At 49.7% G+C, this 18,122-nt stretch overlaps 1 protein-coding gene across 24 annotated transcripts in view; it reads left to right on the top strand.

Annotated features, from left to right (window-relative positions):
* The window catches only part of PTPN3 (protein tyrosine phosphatase non-receptor type 3), a 147,273-nt gene that overhangs the window by 37,476 nt on the left and 91,675 nt on the right, over positions 1-18,122 (top strand). Inside the window, exon 2 of one of the 24 annotated variants that reach the window (XM_089913552.1) lies at positions 4,584-6,182. The exons of 19 other annotated variants lie outside the window; for them this stretch is intronic. The gene's annotated coding sequence lies outside the window, so the exon portion shown is untranslated. Of the gene's footprint in view, positions 1-9; positions 6,183-12,553; positions 13,113-13,336; positions 14,961-18,122 lie in introns of those variants that run through there. 4 more of the 24 variants (XM_089913555.1, XM_089913551.1, XM_089913556.1 and 1 more) reach the window with 4 other exon arrangements.

The raw sequence follows: 18,122 nt of genomic DNA, 5'->3' as shown, positions 1-18,122 counted from the left end.
TCAGTGTCCACTCTGCCCAGGTCTGGGTCCTGGCAACTGCAGACTGTGATCTCACAGGCATCTCCTTTCATCCGCCTGAGGGGGAACTAAAAGGGAGTGCTTGGTGGGTCCCTGGCTGAAATCTGATCTGGTCATGGGTTCTGAGACCCAGAGATCTTGCATCTCCATAGCTTCCGGTTATGCATGATGCACCTGTAATAGCCTTCCGCCTCCAGGGGAAGATCAGCTGTGAGCACAGATGTAACAGCAAATTCAGACCTTTACTGAGCCTATACTATGTGTCAGGCCCTAGGGTTACAGAGATGAAAGCTGAACCCGTCTTGGAAGGATTCATGGTGGAGTTGGGAAGACAGTGACATGGTGACATTTCTGTGTGAGTGTGTACACGCATGTGGGCATGCATGTGCTGTCTATCTATCTGTCTGACAACTGCTTTAAAAGAGGATAAAGCTAGATGCAGGAGACCCCAATGGAGAGAGCCATTCATTCTGACGGGCATCAGGGTAGTTGGAGTAGTTGGCATTTGAATTCAGCCTTGAAGGTAGAAAAAGATGGTATTCAGGGGGCAGACAGAATGGCAGATGCAAAGACTCAGAGGCATGAAGAGACCCCTTGTATTTCAGGAATGGTGACTCTTCCCAGGCCCAGCCTCCTGATCTTGGCTAATGCAGGACCCACCTCCTATAGTGAGGGTACCCCCCCATCTCTGTACAGGGGCCTGGCCTCACTCATCCCAGGGTATGTGTCCATTCTCCTTGTTTGTCCTGCATAGGAGCGATGCCTCTGTGCTGTCTCCGAGGCATGAGCACCTTCTGCCAGGGATACCCCTGGTTTTAGTTATTACACACTGATATGGCACTTACTAGCTTCCAGGCAATGTTCTGAGTGCTTTCCAAATATTAATCTTTTAATCTTTGTAGCAACTCTCTGGCCGTGCTGCTTCCCTGAATACTGGCCACTGGGTAGGTAGGTGGGGGCAGAGCTCATGTCCCCGGTCTGTGTCCCTCTGTGGACGATGCTCTCATCATGATACAGCTTCTCCTGGCTGCGGTTTACATCGATGTGCCAGGAAGCAGCCAAGTCTGAGAGTCCTGATGGAGTGCTGACTGCCCCGGATTTTTCTCCCTGACCCCGTTTCCTTCAGGGGGCCAGCAGGGCTCCACTGACTACATTTTCTGAACCAAAGACTGGGATCTGTAGTCTGAGAAAGAATGTTTGTGCTGCGTCTTTCTGCAAGAGGAGGCCTGGGAGGTGTTGTTTGGATACTGAGAGTGGAATTTTTGAGACATTTCGATGGTTTATGTGGAAAGTTAGAATAGAACATTTGAAATTGGGATAGTCCTGGAAAATTCAAGTCCCGTGATTTACTGTCAGGATACACAAGCTTTTAGTAAATAGTTAAGCAATGTGTAGTTTGAATTTTCTGTACTGAGCCTCTTGGAGCCTCAAAATGGAATAAATAGTACCTTCTAGCCCCAGAATCTTGCTAATACTTACCAGCCCCAGTTTACAGATGGGATGAGAAAACTGAGGCTCAGAGAGATGAAATGACTCCTGGAAGGGCACACTGCTCTACGAGGACAGCCAAGGTTTGAACTCAAGTCTGTCCCCAGGCAAATACTTGACTGTAAAATGAGGATAATAATAGAACCTTTTTCCGTTAAAGGAGCTAATGACCGAAAACCCACTCAGGTAGAACTTGGCACAGAAAAGGATCCCCTCCCTTTGTGTTTGCGCCGCTGACCCGCAGACAAGCGCCTTGTTTAGCCTTCGATGCTGAGAGTGGCTGTCGCGAGTGATGGCCTGCTCCCAGGGCAGGGCTGAGGGCCCGGCTCACAGGGCTAGAGGGACGTTCCAAGGGGCAGGGTCCAGGACCAGAAAGGGGCTGTGGCCAGCTGGGTGCTGTGTTGACGAAAGGCACTGGTCTGACTTAGAGAGAGGAGTGTGAAGACCTGGTCCCTGCACGCTACTTCCCTCAGGTGAGTCAGCCTCGGTCTAGACCTGAGGGTCTTGGTGGGAGAGGCAGCAACCAGCTCTGTCAGCCATCCCTTGACCCGAACCACTGGTGGGCCTAGAGTGGAGATAATGACAGCGTGAGCTCAGGTCTTGCTCGCTTTGCTCCCCCCACCATTCCCTCCCCAGGTCTGGTTATCAAATTCATACATGGTTGCTGTAGAAAATTAAGGTGTCAGGGAGCAATGGAAATATCATGCATGGTGTTCTTCCTGGAAGCAGCTCTCACCACCACCATCACCACCATGGAGGACTCCACATGCCAGCCTGTTCCTGCTGCAGCCAAGGGGGTCTTTCAAAGCTGCTTCCTTTTGCTTTTAGAATAAAAGACAAAACTAATGTTGGCATCTCCTGCAGGCCCTGGTGTACATGCTTTGGTCCCCATGCTTTCTCTGCTCACAGGGCCAGTGAGAACCTGGAACCTTCCTCCCCTCCTCCCCAGTTAACTCATTCTTTGGGCCTTGGCTGCATGATTGTAGATGCCTCCCCTCGCCTTCCTGCTGTGGGTAAAACTGCCTGCTGTAAACGCTCACATTCTGGCCCCCAGGTCTCTCTCCTTTCACAGCACTTTTCACAGTTGCAATTTTGTGCTTAATTAGTGTAATTATTTGTATTAGTACCCGTCTCCCCAACTACACTGTGAGCTCTGTGAAATCAGGGTCTCTCTTCCTTTAAACACACATGCACACACCACACACACACTTTCTTTGAGACTTATTTTTTTTCTTTTAACTTTTTATTTTGACCTAATTCAGACTTACAGAGAAGTTCCAAGAATAGAACAGAGAACTCCCATATACCCTTCACCCAGATTTGTCAAATGTTACCGTTTTATCACATTTATTTTATTCTTCTCTCTGGGTGTACATTTTTTTCCTAAACCATTTGAGGGTCATTTATAGAGTCTTCCTTTCCCCCTAAATACTTCAGTGTATTTCCTAAAACCAATGACATTCTCCTATATAACTATGGTACACTTTTTAAACAAGAAATCAGTATTGATACAGTACTGTTATCTAATCTACAGACCTACAGGCTTTGCCAGTTGTCTTGGTAGTGTCCTTTGTAGCAAAGAAAACCCCAGATCGTGCGTTGCATGTGGTTATGTCTCTTCAGTCTCCTTTAAGTTAGAGCAGTTCCTCAGGCTTTCTTTGTCTTTTGTGACCTTGACATTTTTGGAGAATACAGGCCAGTTATTTGGTAGAATTCTCCTCAGTTTGAGTCTGTTTTAACCCACCATGTGTCTTCAATGCCACTGAAACATCAAATGCACTCAGTTAACATTTGCTGAATGAAAAAAGTCAGCAGGTTGTCTAGTCTCCCCCACGCCCACTCCTTTCAGCAGAAGGATGTTGTGGGTTTTTTTGTTTTTTTTAATTTATTTTTGGCTGCATTGGGTCTTCGTTCCTGTGCGCGGGCTTTCTCTAGTTGTGGCGAGTGGGGGCTACTCTTCGTTGCCGTGCACGGGCTTCTCATTGCAGTGGCTTCTCTTGTTGGGGAGCACGGGCTCTAGGCACGCAGGCTTCAGTAGTTGTGGCACGCAGGCTCAGTAGTTGTGGCTCGCAGGCTCTAGAGCGCAGGCTCAGTAGTTGTGGCGCACAGGCTTAGTTGCTCCACAGCATGTGGGATCTTCCTGGCCCAGGCCTTGAACCTGTGTCCCCTTGCATTGGCAGGCGGATTCTTAACCCCTGTGCCACCAGGGAAGCCCAGAATGTTGTTATTTAGTTGCCATCTTGCTGTATATAGATTGGAATCTTGCTGCTTTTATTTTTATGCATTTATTTTTTACTGGAAGTGTGGTTGACATACAATATTATGTCAGTTTCAGGTGAACAACATAGTGGTTTGACATTTGCCTACACTATGAAATGACCACCACGATAAGGCTAGTAACCATCTGTCCCCATACAAAGTTGTTACATAGTGTGGTCTACATTCCTTAAGCCGTATATTACATCCCTGTGGCTTATGTATTTTATAACTGGAAGTTTGTACTTCTTAATCCCTTCACCTAGTTTGCCCAACCTATCCCCCCACCCCCTGCAACCGTCTGTTTGTCCTCTGTATCTATGAGTCTGTTTCTGTTTTGTTTCATTTGTTCTGCTGTTTTTTTAGATTTCACGTGTAAGTGAAGTCATACAGTATTTGTCTTTCTCTGTCTGGCTTACCTCACTTAGCATAATACCCTCTAGTTCAGTGTCCCCAACCTTTTTGGCACCAGGGACGGGTTTCTTGGAAGACAGTTTTTCCATGGATGGCAGTGGGAATGGTTAAGGCGGTAATGCGAGCAATGGGGAGGGATGGGGAGCGAAGGGGAGCAGTGGGGAGTGGCAGATGGAGCTTTCCTCGCTCACCTGCCGCTCACCTCCTTCTGTGCTGCCTGGTTCCTAACAGGCTGCGGCCCAGTACCGGTCTGCAGCCTGGGGGTTGCGGACCCCTCGTCTAGATCCGTGTTCCCGCAAATGGCAAGAGTTTATTCTTTTTTATGGCTGCGTAATATTCCATTGTATATATATACCACATCTTCTTTGTTCATTCATCTATCCTGATATTCTTTTTTAATAACACAGCTTTCCCCACAAAAGAGAGGCTTCCTCCAGGGATAGTGAGCCTGCTGTCTCTGCAGGAATACAAGCGGACGCCGGGCCATGGCTTGGCAGGGACACTAGAGTGGAGAACAGAACATTTGGTGAGGGGCAAGACTCAGCCTGCACGTTCCTCCTGACACTGAGTGCCTTCTCCAAATGCAACTCTGACTTCCCAGGCCTAGGGGCCCAAGAATAAGGTAACTAGAATTTCTAATCCAAACCAGAACATTTTGAGAATAAATGAGGAGCTGTTAATAATTGCTTCTAATCAAGTAACTTCAACTTGGCTATCCTGGACAAATCAGGATATGTGGTCACTCTACCCAAATGTGACTTTGAAGTTGGAGATCAGTGCCTGGGGATCAGCCTAGAAAGCCCTCTAGCAGTAGGAATTTTCTGCCTGGACAAAGCGAAACTCATCTCGCTGGCATTGCCTGCCAGGCCCACATTAGTGGCTTTGGTCCTCTCTGTGATTGCACCTCCCTTGGTGTGCCCCTCCCAGCCTTTCTCCTGCTACATCCACTTTGTTTCAGCCCTCCCCTCACCTGTTCCTTCCTGCCACAGGGACTGAGAGAGCCTGGAACATCACTTCCAAACCCAGGCTGGATGGAGGAGAGGGGATGGGGTTTGTGATACATGCACGGGGGGAAAACAGGCCAGCTGTGCTTCCTACTGGCCCAATTTTAATGGAATTTAAGAGCCAGGGTGTGTAAGTGAGGTATGGCTGGAGACCAGAGTTTCCCTAGACCTTATCTTTCCCACCCGGCCCCTGCCACGCTCACACTTCCACCTGTCTTTCGTGCGCAGACACCCAGGTTCCTCTTCCAGCCCTAGTTCTGAGATCAGAACCGAGTTGCCGGTCTTTGGCAGAGGCACGGAAGCAGCTGGCATTGGGGACCCAGGCACAAGAGAATGGGCATTGAATGACTAGAAGGTGCAGAGAAGGACTTGGATGCAGAGAGACCAGGCAGGAAACCAGCATCTAGGGAGTCTGGTAACAAGGTCAATACAGGGTCATTTATCAGGAAGCCTAGAGCTGCAGTATTGAATGCCTGACACTCGGCCACAGGGGCAGGCACTGGTGTGTGATTAGCCCAGTTCCTTAACTCATTTTCTGCCTAGCAAAACGCACGAACTCTGCCTTCCTGGATTAAAAAGTGTAGGCATACCTCATTGTATTGGGCTTCGCAGACACTGCGGTTTTTACGTTGAAGGTTTATGGCAACCCTGCATCAGTCAGGTCTCTCGGTGCCATTTTTCCAACAGCATTTGCTCACTTCGGGTCTCTGTGTCACCTTTTGGTAATTCTCGCAATATTTCAAACACTCTACTGGCAAAAGATAATGAGTCACTGAAGGCTCAAATGATGGTTAGCATTTTTTTTTTAGCAATAAAGTATGTTTAATTAAGGTATGTATATTGTTTTTTAGACATAATGCTGTTATACACTTAATAAACTACAGTATAGTGCAAACATAATTTTTATATGCACTGGGAAACCAAAAAAATGTGTGTGACTCACTTTATTGCGATATTTGCTTTATTGCAGTGTTCTGGAACGGAACCCACAGTATCTCTGAGGTATGCCTGTTTTATAGGGTGAAAATGTGAAGGTATAGAGATTTTCTGGGGCATCCTAGTCCTGTGGACTTCAAGAACATGGTCCAGTGCAGTATAGTGTTTTTATAACTCCAGGCATTGGTGGCTTTAAGGGAAAAGCCAGTTAGAGTTTCTAGTTATTAGAATGCAAGATACTAGCACTTACTGAACTTTGGAAATTTTTCTGGTTAACTGTGATACTATGTTTACTGGTTAAAAATGTTCTCCCCCACCCCACCCAGGCATAGCTATGTAAAAGCATTGAGTTTGAGGTCACCTTTTACAGGACAGAGAGGGTCACACAGTGTCTGAACTGGAAAGGACCTCAGAAGAATCTTTTCCAGCTCCCTCTCTTTACAGGTGGGGAAACTGAGGCATGCTCAGGGCACACAGATAGTCACAGAGCAGGGACTGGTACCTGAATCATACAGTTTCCAGCCCCCAGATCTTGGGTGTGTTTTCTAGATATCATCTAAGGAAGTTTATTAAATAGACTGTATATTTCTATCATTTTGTTAACATCTTTTGGCATTTGTCTAACTGTAGAAATAAGCTGTATTGGCATCAAAGTATTAATAATTGTGCATTTCTTGCTCTTTTATGTAGAAGTTGCTAGGCTGATTTTTTTTTAAATTAATTTATTTTTGGCTGCATTGAGTGTTCGTTGCTGTGCTCGGGCTTCTCATTGCGGTGGCTTCTCTTGTTGTGGATCTCGGGCTCTAGGCATGCGGACTTCAGTAGTTGTGGCACGCGGGCTCGGTAGCTGTGGCTCGTGGGCTCTAGAGCACAGGCTCAGTAGTTGTGGTGCACGGGCTTAGTTGTTCCGCGGCATGTGGGATCTTCCTGGACCAGGGCTCAAACCCGTGTCCCATGCACTGGCAGGTGGATTCTTAACCACTGCACCACCAGGGAAGCCCTGCTAGGCTGATTGTTTTTTTTTTCGTTTTTATGTAAGAAGATGATATATATCTTCCATTGAGTTTCTGTATTCTGTACTACCGTTTCTCAAACTTTAGCACATCAGAATCGCCTTTTAAAACACAAGCTGCTATGCCCGACCCGCAGAGTTTCTGAGTCAGTGGGTCTGAATCAGACTCAGGTGAGGCCTCAGAATTTGCATTTCTTTTTTTTTTTTAGCACTTTTTTTTTACTTTTTGGCCAGGCCACGTGGCCTGCGGGATTTTAGCTCCCTGACCAGGGATCAAACCTGTGGCCCCTGCAGTGGAAGCCCGGAGTCTTAACCACTGGACTGCCAGGGAAGTCCCATAATTTGCATTTCTAACAAGCTCCTCAGTGATGCTGCTGGTCCAGAGACCGGGGACCATCCTTTGAGGATCGCTGCCCCAGGCTTAGTGATAGTTCCAGATGGTGTGCTCTGTGCTTTACAGCCAGCTGGGCCCTCCTTGCTGCCCAACCAGCCCTCTGTCCTCCCCTGTTGCTCCCATGCCAGCCAGCCTAGCTTCTCCACTCTCTCTGGGTCTCCTACCTGTTGCCCTCCCCTCTCCAGATGACCCCACCGCCTGTGGCCCTGGGATGCTCAGGGCCGTCTGGAGGGAGCTTCCTCACCTTTCCTCCTCCCTCCTTCATTTTCTCTTTCTTCCTTTCTTCCAGTTTGAGAAATGAGTGTCTCTGGCTCTGGCTTACCTCTCCACTTCCAGTTGAAAACTGTCCTCCCATCACCAAAAAAAAAAAAAAGAAAAGCCTTCTCCCAGCCCGGCCTTACCATTAGGTCACCGCCCCATCACTCCCTTCCTTTCACTGCCAAGCCTGCTGGCGGAATAGTTTACAGTCGCAGAAAAAGATTGGCTCTCACCTCTCTTGACATAGACATGCTATTCAATTCCAGAAGTTCAGGTTTTCTATACCTATGCTGAAAGAAAGACAGTTTTTTTAAGGGGTTTTTTTGTTTGTTTTTTTTTTGGCTGCATTGGGTCTTTGCTACTGGGCGCGGGCTTTCTCTAGTTGCGGCAAGCGGGGGCTACTCTTCATTGCAGTGGGCGAGCTTCTCATGTGGTGGCTTCTCTTGTGGAGCACGGGCTCTAGGCATGCGGGCTTCAGTAGTTGTGGCATGTGTGCTCAGTAGCTGTGGCACGCAGGCTCAGTAGTTGTGGCGCGCGGGCTCTAGGGCATGTGGGCTTCAGTAGCTGTGGCTCAAGGGCTTAGTTGCTCTGCAGCATGTGGGATCTTCCCGGACCAGGGCTCGAACCCGTGTCCCCTGCATTGGCAGGTGGATTCTTAACCACTGCGCCACCAGGGAAGTCCCAGAGAGACATATTTTTTTTATTTGTGGTAAAATACAAATAACATAAAATTGACCATTTTAACCATTTTTAAGTGTATATACAGCTCCGTGGCATTAAGCACAGTCACACTTGTGTGCTACCGTCACCACCATGCATCCACAGATCTCTCTTCATCTTACAAAACTGAAACTCTACCCACTGAATACTAACTCCCCATTCCCTCCCCGACCCCCCACCCCATCCCTGGCAGCCACCCTCTACTTTCTGTCTCTATAATTTTGTCTACTCTAGGTACGTCATATAACTGGAATCATGCAGTACTTGCCGTTTTGTGATTGGCTTATTTCACTTAGCATAATGTCCTCCAGGTTCATCCATGTTGTCACATGTGTCAGAATTTTCTTCCTTTTTAAGGCTGAGTAATGCTCCATTGAACGTACATACAACATTTTGTTATTCAGTCATCTGTCAATGGATGCCTAGGTTGCTTCCACCTTTTGGCTATTGCAAGTAGTGCTTCTATGAACATGGGTGTACCGAAGGACACAATTCTGATTAAAGGGGGCTTGCAACCTCAGGTGAGATGTTTAGGCATTTATTTATCTAGCAGCCTCAGCTTTATCTATTGCCTGCATCCCCCAGCCCATTGTCCCCAGGCTTCCCCACCTGCCGCTTGAGCAACACTGCCCTTGCTGTGATGGCCAGGAACCGCTCACTTGTCAAGATCAGTGGCATTTCATCACTCAGACCATTTGGTCTTTGTGCCGATGCCCCCCTGCTGGGGCTTCTGTGATGCAGCTCCCCTCCTGCCTCCCCACCCACCCTGGCTCATCCTCTGCTCTCTGGCTCCTTTCCCTCTGTTCTGTCGTCCTGCAGGCCTTCCTGGGTGAGCACACCTTATTCCATCATCAGGGGCTCACAGGTGTGCTCCAGCCTGGTCATCTCTGTGTGTATCACATCTGAACATCTCCCCCTGAGTGTCCCCAGGTCCCTCTTCTGCATGTGCATGTCCAAAGCAGAGCTCTGCACCTTCCTCCTTAAAAATGTTCTCTCTGTAAGTGACGTGTCTTCCAGCATAGAAACCCCAGGGTCTCCCTTCACTCCTACAGCTGCACTGGACAAATCCCTCCCATCACACCTCAGCCCCTCCTCCAACCTGCCCCTCATTCCCCCCACTAAAACTGGGTGGGTTCACACACTTCTCCCATTTGCCTCTCTCCCCAGTGGGTCCCTAACATTTATACCTGCTTCATGTTGTTGCCAGAAAGTGTTCCCTGCAGAAGCACTAATATCACCTCTTCTCTGTGGGTCCCATGTCGCCTGGCTCCATCCGGCGTTGCTTTCCCCTGTCTCTCCCCCTAACCCTGCTGGTGATATGCTCTAAGCCACGGCTTCCCAAGCTTTAGTGCTAACATGCAGATTCTGATTCGAGGGGCCTGGGGGGTGGGCCCTGCCTTCTGCATCCCTAACAGGCCCCCCAGGTGGTGTTGAGACTGGCCAGAGACCACATGTTGAGTAGCTGGACTCCAGAATAGATCTGTGTATGACAAAGTGTTATCACAAATAAAGTGTTTTTGGTCTATAAATAATGCAGGAATTTAAAATTTTTGTGTTGTAATTTTAACGTTTTCTGTTTTATACAAAGTTAATCTTAAATTTTTTCGATCATAAGGCAGATTCCCTTGTTGCAGTGATTATTTGCTACTAAAAGACATTTTCAAAGACTAAGAAAGGCTTTAGTTTCTTAAGAGTTACCATATAGGTCCAGGTGAATGAATATATGGGGGGTTGAGAACGTTTCCCCATTAAAGGGGTACATGTTAGGGGTCGGGCTCCCCCTTGTGAGCATCCCCAGGGCAGAGACCTTCTCTTCCTCAGCTCCATCCCCAGGACCCTGCTGGGCCTCCTCAGGATGTGGGCTGAAGGGTAAGGAGGCAAGACTCGGCCTCCTCTTGGAGATGATGGTGGAAACTGGTGATTTGATGTGGGAAGACTGGGCTTGGAAGGGAGCCCCGTCAAAGGAGGGGAGGGAAAGGGTTCTTGGCAGCTGGGCCTTGTTGAGGCCTGTTTCATGACTTTTAATAGGGTTTTGCTGTGGAGGAGCCGCTTGGGAGAAAACTGCTGGTGGAGGTGTCCCCTGGTGCTGGGCTTCCTCCTGGAGAGGGGAGGGGAAGGGAGGGGAGGGGAGGGGAGGGGAAGGGAGGGGAAGGGAGGGGGAGGGGAGGGGAAGGGAGGGGGAGGGGAGGGGAAGGGAGGGGGAGGGGAGGGGAAGGGAGGGGGAGGGGGAGGGGAAGGGAGGGGGAGGGGGAGGGGAAGGGAGGGGAGGGGAAGGGAGGGGGAGGGGGAGGGAGGGGAGGGGAAGGGGAGGGGAAGGGGGAGGGGAGGGGAAGGGAGGGAGGGGAGGGGAAGGGAAGGAGGGGAGGGGAAGGGAGGGAAGGGAGGGGAAGGGAGGGAGGGGAGGGGAAGGGAGGGAGGGGAGGGGAAGGGAGGGAAGGGAGGGAGGGGAGGGGAAGGGAGGGAGGGGAGGGGAAGGGAGGGAGGGGAGGGGAAGGGAGGGAGGGGAGGGGAGGGGAGGGGAAGGGAGGAAGGGGAAGGGGAGCGGAGGGGAGGGGAGGGCGGGCAATGGAGCCGAGCAAACCTGGGGGGCTCTGACTGCATTGGCTGCTTCAGGAGGGTCGGAGAAGCATGTCTCAAGTGGTAAAGGATCAGGTTCGTGAGTGAGGGGAGGGGGTGGATGTCAGGGAAGGGGGTAGGCGTTGGGGGCCAGCCTGCTCCAAAAGCTTCACTGCTCCTGCTGTCCCATTAGTCTCAGCAATTTAGTCCATCGTTGAAGGACTTCACGATCCGGCCCCTGCTTGCCTCTCCCACTGTTCTGTGACTTGCCCCTCGTTTCTAGGTCTGGCCGAAGGGCCGTTCCCCGTTAAAACAGGTGTACCACCTCCTCCTGAGCCCTGCGGTGTGCACTGTTATCTCTTGGTGCAGGTTGTAAGCTGGGGCTGTCTCCGGACCTCCTCTCACTAACTCCGTGACCCCAGCGAGCCTCCTGACGTTTTGATGTCCTCATTCCCACAGTGGGGATGACAGGCATCCCCGCCTCACAAGGCTGGGTGAAGATTCCAGGATGACAAGGGCTTCTCCCAGTGGCCCGTGATGATTACCCAGGAAGTACTGGTGGTCCGTCACTGCCTGCCATCTGTCCCTCTCAGTGAGCTTGTCAGAAGGACCGTAGTGTGGCACTTGTCCCCAGGTGGAGCCCCGGTCTCAGATGGAGAGGGCTGTGACCCATGCATGCTGCCCTGGGCAGGGTGGCGCCAGAGTGGTGCCATTGTGGGGTGGACACCCTGGGGGTGGTGTGTCAGCTCATTGCGTGGATGTTGAAGACACCAAGAGTTGGCAGCTGGCAACAGAGTGAAAGGAGGAAAGCTGAAGGCCTGGGGGAGTTGAAATGGGTTGGCGAGCAGGACCTCTCAGACTTTAATGTGCAGGCCAACAGTATACCGTAGGCCTGGGGCTGGGCGTGAGATTGCGTATTCCTAACGGGCACCTGGGTTGATAACAGTGCTGCCACTCTGGACACCACCGTGAGTGGCATTGGTCAGGAATATGACACATGGTGGCGAGGCTCGTGGAGAAGAGCATATGGAGGAAGCGGAATAAGCTCAGCCGCGTGGCTCTCTCCCCAGCCCCGTGGAGCACATGCACCCAGGCGTCTGGGGTGTGGAGGGTTAGATGGGAATCAGACTGTGGGTGATGGACAAGGGGCAGCAGGAGCCCCTGCAGGTTTGGGGATAAATGTTGGGTGATTTGATTTTGCCGTTTGATACTCCATCCTTCAAGGCGTAGTTTTGCCATTAGAATCCCCTTAAAAGCTGTTTGCATGGGCTCAAGGATGAGCTGTGGTCACACCCTAGACAAAGCCCCAGCAGCCAGTGGCACACACCTGACTTAACAGAAGCACTCCCCACACTGGAAGGTGATGATTTGATTATTCCTGCATCTCTCTCTGAGACAGCCTCTTCCTCACCTCTGAACCCCAGCACCTGCCGTGGAGCCTGGCCACAGCTGGGGCTCATTAAATGTCTGTGGCGTCATAGGGGGTGAGCTCAGAGTGTTCACGCAGGAAGAACACATAAAGCCCTGTGGCTGAAAGAGCGGGGCAACCAAGCACTGAGTCAGGTGCCTGGGAGAGTGGTGGTGTGGATGGGAGAAGATGGTGTAAGCCGTCAGCAGGACCTCAACTAAACATGCCAGGACCATCTTCGGAAGATAGAACAGGGACTCGGAAAGGATGAGTGCTGGGGATTTGGATTTGGGCATCCGTTGTGAGAGCTGGGCTGTGGGTTTTCTGGAGTGGTGGAGGCTTCAACGGGAGGATGGGAATTTCAGCCAAGAAACCACTGGCTTGATCCAGGAACCCAGAGCAAACCTGATTTTCCGCTTCCTTCAGGAGAGGGCAGGTGTCCAGATTTATGCAAATTGAGGATTTAGAAATCTCTCCCTGTGCATCGGCGTGCCATAAGCAGCGCTTCCCAAGGCTGGGTGGAGCCAGCAGGTTGAGGCCCATCGTGTGGCAGGGGCTGGAGACACAGCTGTTGGCATGTGGAACCTCAACCATGGAAGGAAGGGCCCCCTGAGGCGGGGGGTCTAACTCCCTGAACCTCAGACCCCTGTGAGTTGGGGTCAACCTTATTTTGCTGAGAAGGAAATGGAGTCTCAGAGAGGTTCAGCAACTTGCCCACAGTCACACAGCTGGGAGGCAGAGGAGTCAGGCTACAACGTGGGTCCGTGGGCCAGGGGAGTGTCAGGTGGGGCAGCCCAGCCTGGGAGCGGGGTTTCTGGGGGAGGAGTGACAGGTATGGCAGCGGGGCCAGGGCTGGGGCAGGGTGGGGAGGGCTGCGGGTACCAGGCGCTGGGGGCAAGCGGGAGGAAGAGGAAGAAGCAGGGTCAGGTGAAGGCAGAAAGGGGCGAGGAGGTGACCAGGTGTCACCGGAGGGAGGTTTAAGCAGTTACACACCCTCGGCTCGAATGAGGTATCAGGTGACAGCATTTTAAGTTCTATCAGTTTGATTTTTGAACTCTTTCTTGCTCATAGAAAACTTAGGCACTACAGAAAATTTGAAAGAATAGACAAACTAACAGTTTTCACGGTCTTGTGAGTTCCTTCATACTTTATACAATGACTTATAGTTGTGGTCACACGGTAGGTACACTTTTGTAACCAGCCTTTTTTACTTAATATTCTAATGTTTTCCATGTCATTATGAAGTCTTCATGGATATCCGTGGCTGTTTTATGGTTTACTTAACTGGCCGTCTAAGCTTGGAAATTGGCTTTTTGGTGTAATTTTCAATGTTATGTCTCTGGGAGGAAGATCTTTGCAAATAAAACTTTCATGTATGGATGTATCCTGACAGTAGGTTCCTAGAAATGGAATTACTGGTCAAACCACCTCCCAGCGTTGTTGGAATGATATGCTGTTAGGAGTGCTGACACGAGCCTTCTAGGAGTGCAGGTGTCAGCCTTGTGCACACTAGCTGTTCGCTCAGTGCATGTGTGTGTATTTCACAAGCATTTATTAAGTGCCTGTGAGGAGAGACTCCATTTTCTGTGGCCAGGTCAGCACAGTAGCGGCTGCCGGCATCTTGGGCTTGGCTGGGACGTGTGGGAAGTTTGATGGCACGTTATGTCCCAGCTCTGCCTGCCCAGGAGCCCGGGACAGGCAGCGCTCTGTGGCTGCGGGGTTCAGGCAGTGTTCACGCGCGAGTCTGGAGCTGCCTGCCTTCCCCACTGTCACGCTTAGGGACATGGAAGTACTGAGTGTGATGCTCCCATTTTGTCCTTTTATCCATGTCATTCGCAGATACTCAGGCTTGCTAGGCACTGCTCCGGGTGCTAGGGGCACAGCAGTTAACAGCAAAGTCCCTGCCTTTAAGGAACTTCCATTCTAGTGGGAGGTAGGGACATGGGAATTGGGAGGAAACAGTCAGTGAACATACTTGATATGTCTAGCGGTGATAAACGCTAAGGAGAAGGGTGCAGTGAGAGGTCTGGACGGCCTCACTGATAAGACACCTGGCTCGCTCTAAGACACTTAGAGCGAGCCAGGTGGAGGATGTCTGAGAGAAGGGAGTTCCAAGCAGAGGGAACAGCAACTGCGAACACCTGAGGTGGGAACGAGCTTGTAACAACTGGGTACAGGGCAGGGGCAATGTGGCTGGAGTAGAGAGTGAGCAGGTGACGTGCTACGGGAGGCAGACAGTGAGGGGGCCCTCGTGTAGCAGAATGAGATCCAGGACCCGGAGTTCATTTTTCCATTGGCAGATTTTGGAGCCAGAGGACCATCTGGAACAGTTGAGGCTAACCTGGTGCCTTTCTTGGATTTCCAGTGGGTGATCACGCAGGCCTGTGTTTGGTGGGAAAGCTCTGGGAGTGGAAGCCCAGGCTTTGGGAAGTCACTGGCTCCGTCAGCCCTTTCGTTTCCTCCTCTGTGCGATGAAGGACTTGAACTAGGAAACTGGTAAGGGCGTATTGAGCTTTCCAGGGCTGAGACCCTCTGTCCTGTTCTCAGTTAAGTGCTGGTTAGATCTTGGATTGTTTTAGTTGAACTAATAAGAGTATGTAAGTGCAATTGTTGATACATATTTACTTCTTAGTATGGTTGGCCGATCAGGTTTACTTTGTTACAGATGAGTCTTTCAGCCAGCTGTGGGTGGTCTTATAGTAGTGATGAGAAGCAGGTGGGAGATGGAGGGTACTCCCCCCCCCACCGAGTGGTTTATCCACTCAACTGTCCATTTATCCCACAGTTAATTATTGAGCACCTGCTGGGTACCAGGCACCGGGTTGTGGTCTCTAAAAGACCCAGACCCTGCCTTCATGAAGTTCACAGTCTAGTGCAGCAATGCTAGCTCTGCCAGAGGATCATGGTGGGGAGGGACCCTGGTCAGAAAGACCAGGGTGCCTCCTGCCTCTTGCCATAAACAAAAATTAAGTCAAAATGGATCAGTGCCCTAAATATAAGAGCTAAAGCCATGGAACTCTTAAGAAAAGACAGGGATAAATCTTCATGACCTTGGAGTTAGCAGTGGATTCTTGGATATGACACCAAAGCACAAGCAACAAAAGAAAAATAGATAAATTGGACTTCATCAAAATTAAAAACTTTTGTATCTCTAAAGACATCAAAAAAGTGAAAAGACAGCCTACAGAATGGGAGAAAATATTTGCAAATCCTATCTGATAAAGGTTTAACATTAAGAATATATAACGAACTCCTATAACTAATCCAAATTAAGACAAACAACCCAATTTCCAAATGGGCAGAGGACTTGAATAGACATTTCTCTGAAGATCTACAAATGGCCAATAAGAAGTTGCTTAACATCAGTAGTCATTAGGAAAATGCAGATTAAAACCACAGTGAGATATCACTTGATATCTATTAGCATGGCTATTATCAAAAGTATAGGTAAGGATGTGGAGAAATTGGAACCCTCTTATATTGCTAGTAGGAATGTAAAATGGTGCAGCCTCTGTAGAAAGCAGTTTGGTGGCCCTTCAAAAGGCCAAACATAGAATTCCTGTATGACCCGGCAATTCCACTCCTAGGTATATACCCAAAAGTAGATGTTTGGACAGAAATGTCATTGCAGCACTATTTACAGCAGCCAAATGGTGGAACCAGCTCAAGTGTCCACAAATGAATGGATAAACAAAATGTGGTCTCTCCATACAATGGAATATTATTCAGCCTTGAACAGGAATGCAGTTCTTATACATGCTACAGCATGGCTGAACCTTAAACATTATGCTAAGTCACTTATGAAATATCTAGAATAGGCAAATTCATAGAAAGTAGATTAGAGGTTGGGGGAGGGAGTAGGGAATTATTGCTTCATGGGTGCAGAGTTCCTGTTTGGAGTGATGGAAGAGTTTGGGGAATAGATCGTGGTGTTGGTTGCACAACATTGTGAATGTAATTAATGCCACTGAATTGTACACTTAAAAACGGTTGAGGCGGCAAATTTTATGTTCTGTTTAACCACAGTTTAAAAAAAAGACCAGAGCAGGTAGTGCTGTGTCTGGGGGGAGTACAACTTTGTCAGGAGCCACTGGGTCTGGGTTCCGCTCTGTGCCGGGTCACCTCGGGCATGGTCCTTGCTGTCCTTAGCCTGAATCCCTCTTCTGATGTGGGAGCTGGACGAGATGACACGTGTAGTCTCTGGTGGGTCATGGGTGGTCAGGAGATGCCTTCCCATCCCCTTTCATTCCATCCTTCCCAGTGTAAAAGGATTGTTTTACCTGGTAGAAAAGACAACAGTAAATCTGTTGGTTTTGCCCAAATTATCATTAATTATCTGCTCATCTGTTCCGCCTTTTTTTGTCAGGTGGTGGTCTAGCCACTTCCTGTCACCCTGTGGCCATGCATCTTTGGTGGCTGGGTTTTTTTTTCCTCCCTAAAGCAGGGCTCATCTGGGCCCAACTTCCTGACATTCGTGCCTGCCCTTGATCACTTGCTCCTTCTTCCCTACTCTCGTTTACTGTGGGTCCTTTTGGAAGTCTGAGCCCTCCTAATTAGAAGTCATCTGAGCACCTAGCCATGGTTATGGTTCCACTTGGTGGAATACTATAAAACTGTAACAAACAATGCCCGTGAAGTGTTTGAAATACCTGGACAAATGTTTCGTTGCGCAATGATGGGAAAGAGTATGCTGTATGATTATATAGACATGACGAGTACAGCGCAAAAAGCAAACTAAAACCCTCCCAAAACAAGACAGCGCTGTTGGTGTTATGTGACATGAGTGTGTCGTAGCAGCTGGTCTGCTGAGCCGCCCGCTTCTCCTTCCCTCCAGGGTTAGCTGCCTTCCGGTGCTCAGAGCCAACTTGTTTTTTTTTTTCACAGCCATGGAGGTAGGTAGGTTCTGCGCTGCCCAAGCACCTCCCTTCGCCGTATGAAAGAACTTCAAGGTTTGGATGTTGTGAGGTTGTCCTGGATCCTCCTGGAGACCCACTCTCCTGCCACACTCAGGATCTAGCTGCCCCCCCCGCCCCCATTTATCACTTCCCCCCACCTCGTGGCTGCCCCCATGAGATCTGTTGCTTGGAGCCAACATGTGTGCCCCAAAAGTGAGCGGGCAAGGATCTGGTTGAGCTCAAGTTCATTGAGAAACCCAGTCTCCTGGGGGCTGCAGTGCACCTGGGCCTGCATCAGGAGTCCTCCGAGTTCTGAGATCCTTGGAGGCAGGTGCCGTGGAAGGGGGCTGGCCGGCCACTCTCGGGATCTCCCTGGAAGGAGAGCTGTTAGTCACGGCGTAGGAGAGGCCCAGGCCAAACCCAGGGCCTGGCCTCAGGAAATGAGGTGGCCCACCCTGCTCTCCCGCGGTTAATAATTAACTCAGGGTGGCTGCCTGTCGAGCTGGAAGGGCCTTTAGACATTCTGTGCACTCACTCCAGCCTACGCCTTTTGTAGAAGTGAGAGGAAGTCACTTACTATGTTTCCACAATTCTGAAAGATTCGTGTTCCATGTTTTAACTTCTCTGAAATCACGATCTTCACAATCAAAGGGTACTTTGGATGTACTGTTCCTTTAAAATAACTCTTCTGAAACACCTGTTGTCATTTTAGAACAGAGGGAAGATGGTAATAAATACCCGGTCATTACTCAGGTTTCTGATG

Source organism: Delphinapterus leucas, chromosome 6 (genome assembly GCF_059928025.1).
Source record: "Delphinapterus leucas isolate spDelLeu-1000000601 "Yukka" chromosome 6, BTC_Dleu_Yukka2, whole genome shotgun sequence".
Taxonomy (NCBI): domain Eukaryota; kingdom Metazoa; phylum Chordata; class Mammalia; order Artiodactyla; family Monodontidae; genus Delphinapterus; species Delphinapterus leucas.
This window is presented reverse-complemented; position numbering and strand designations above follow the sequence as displayed.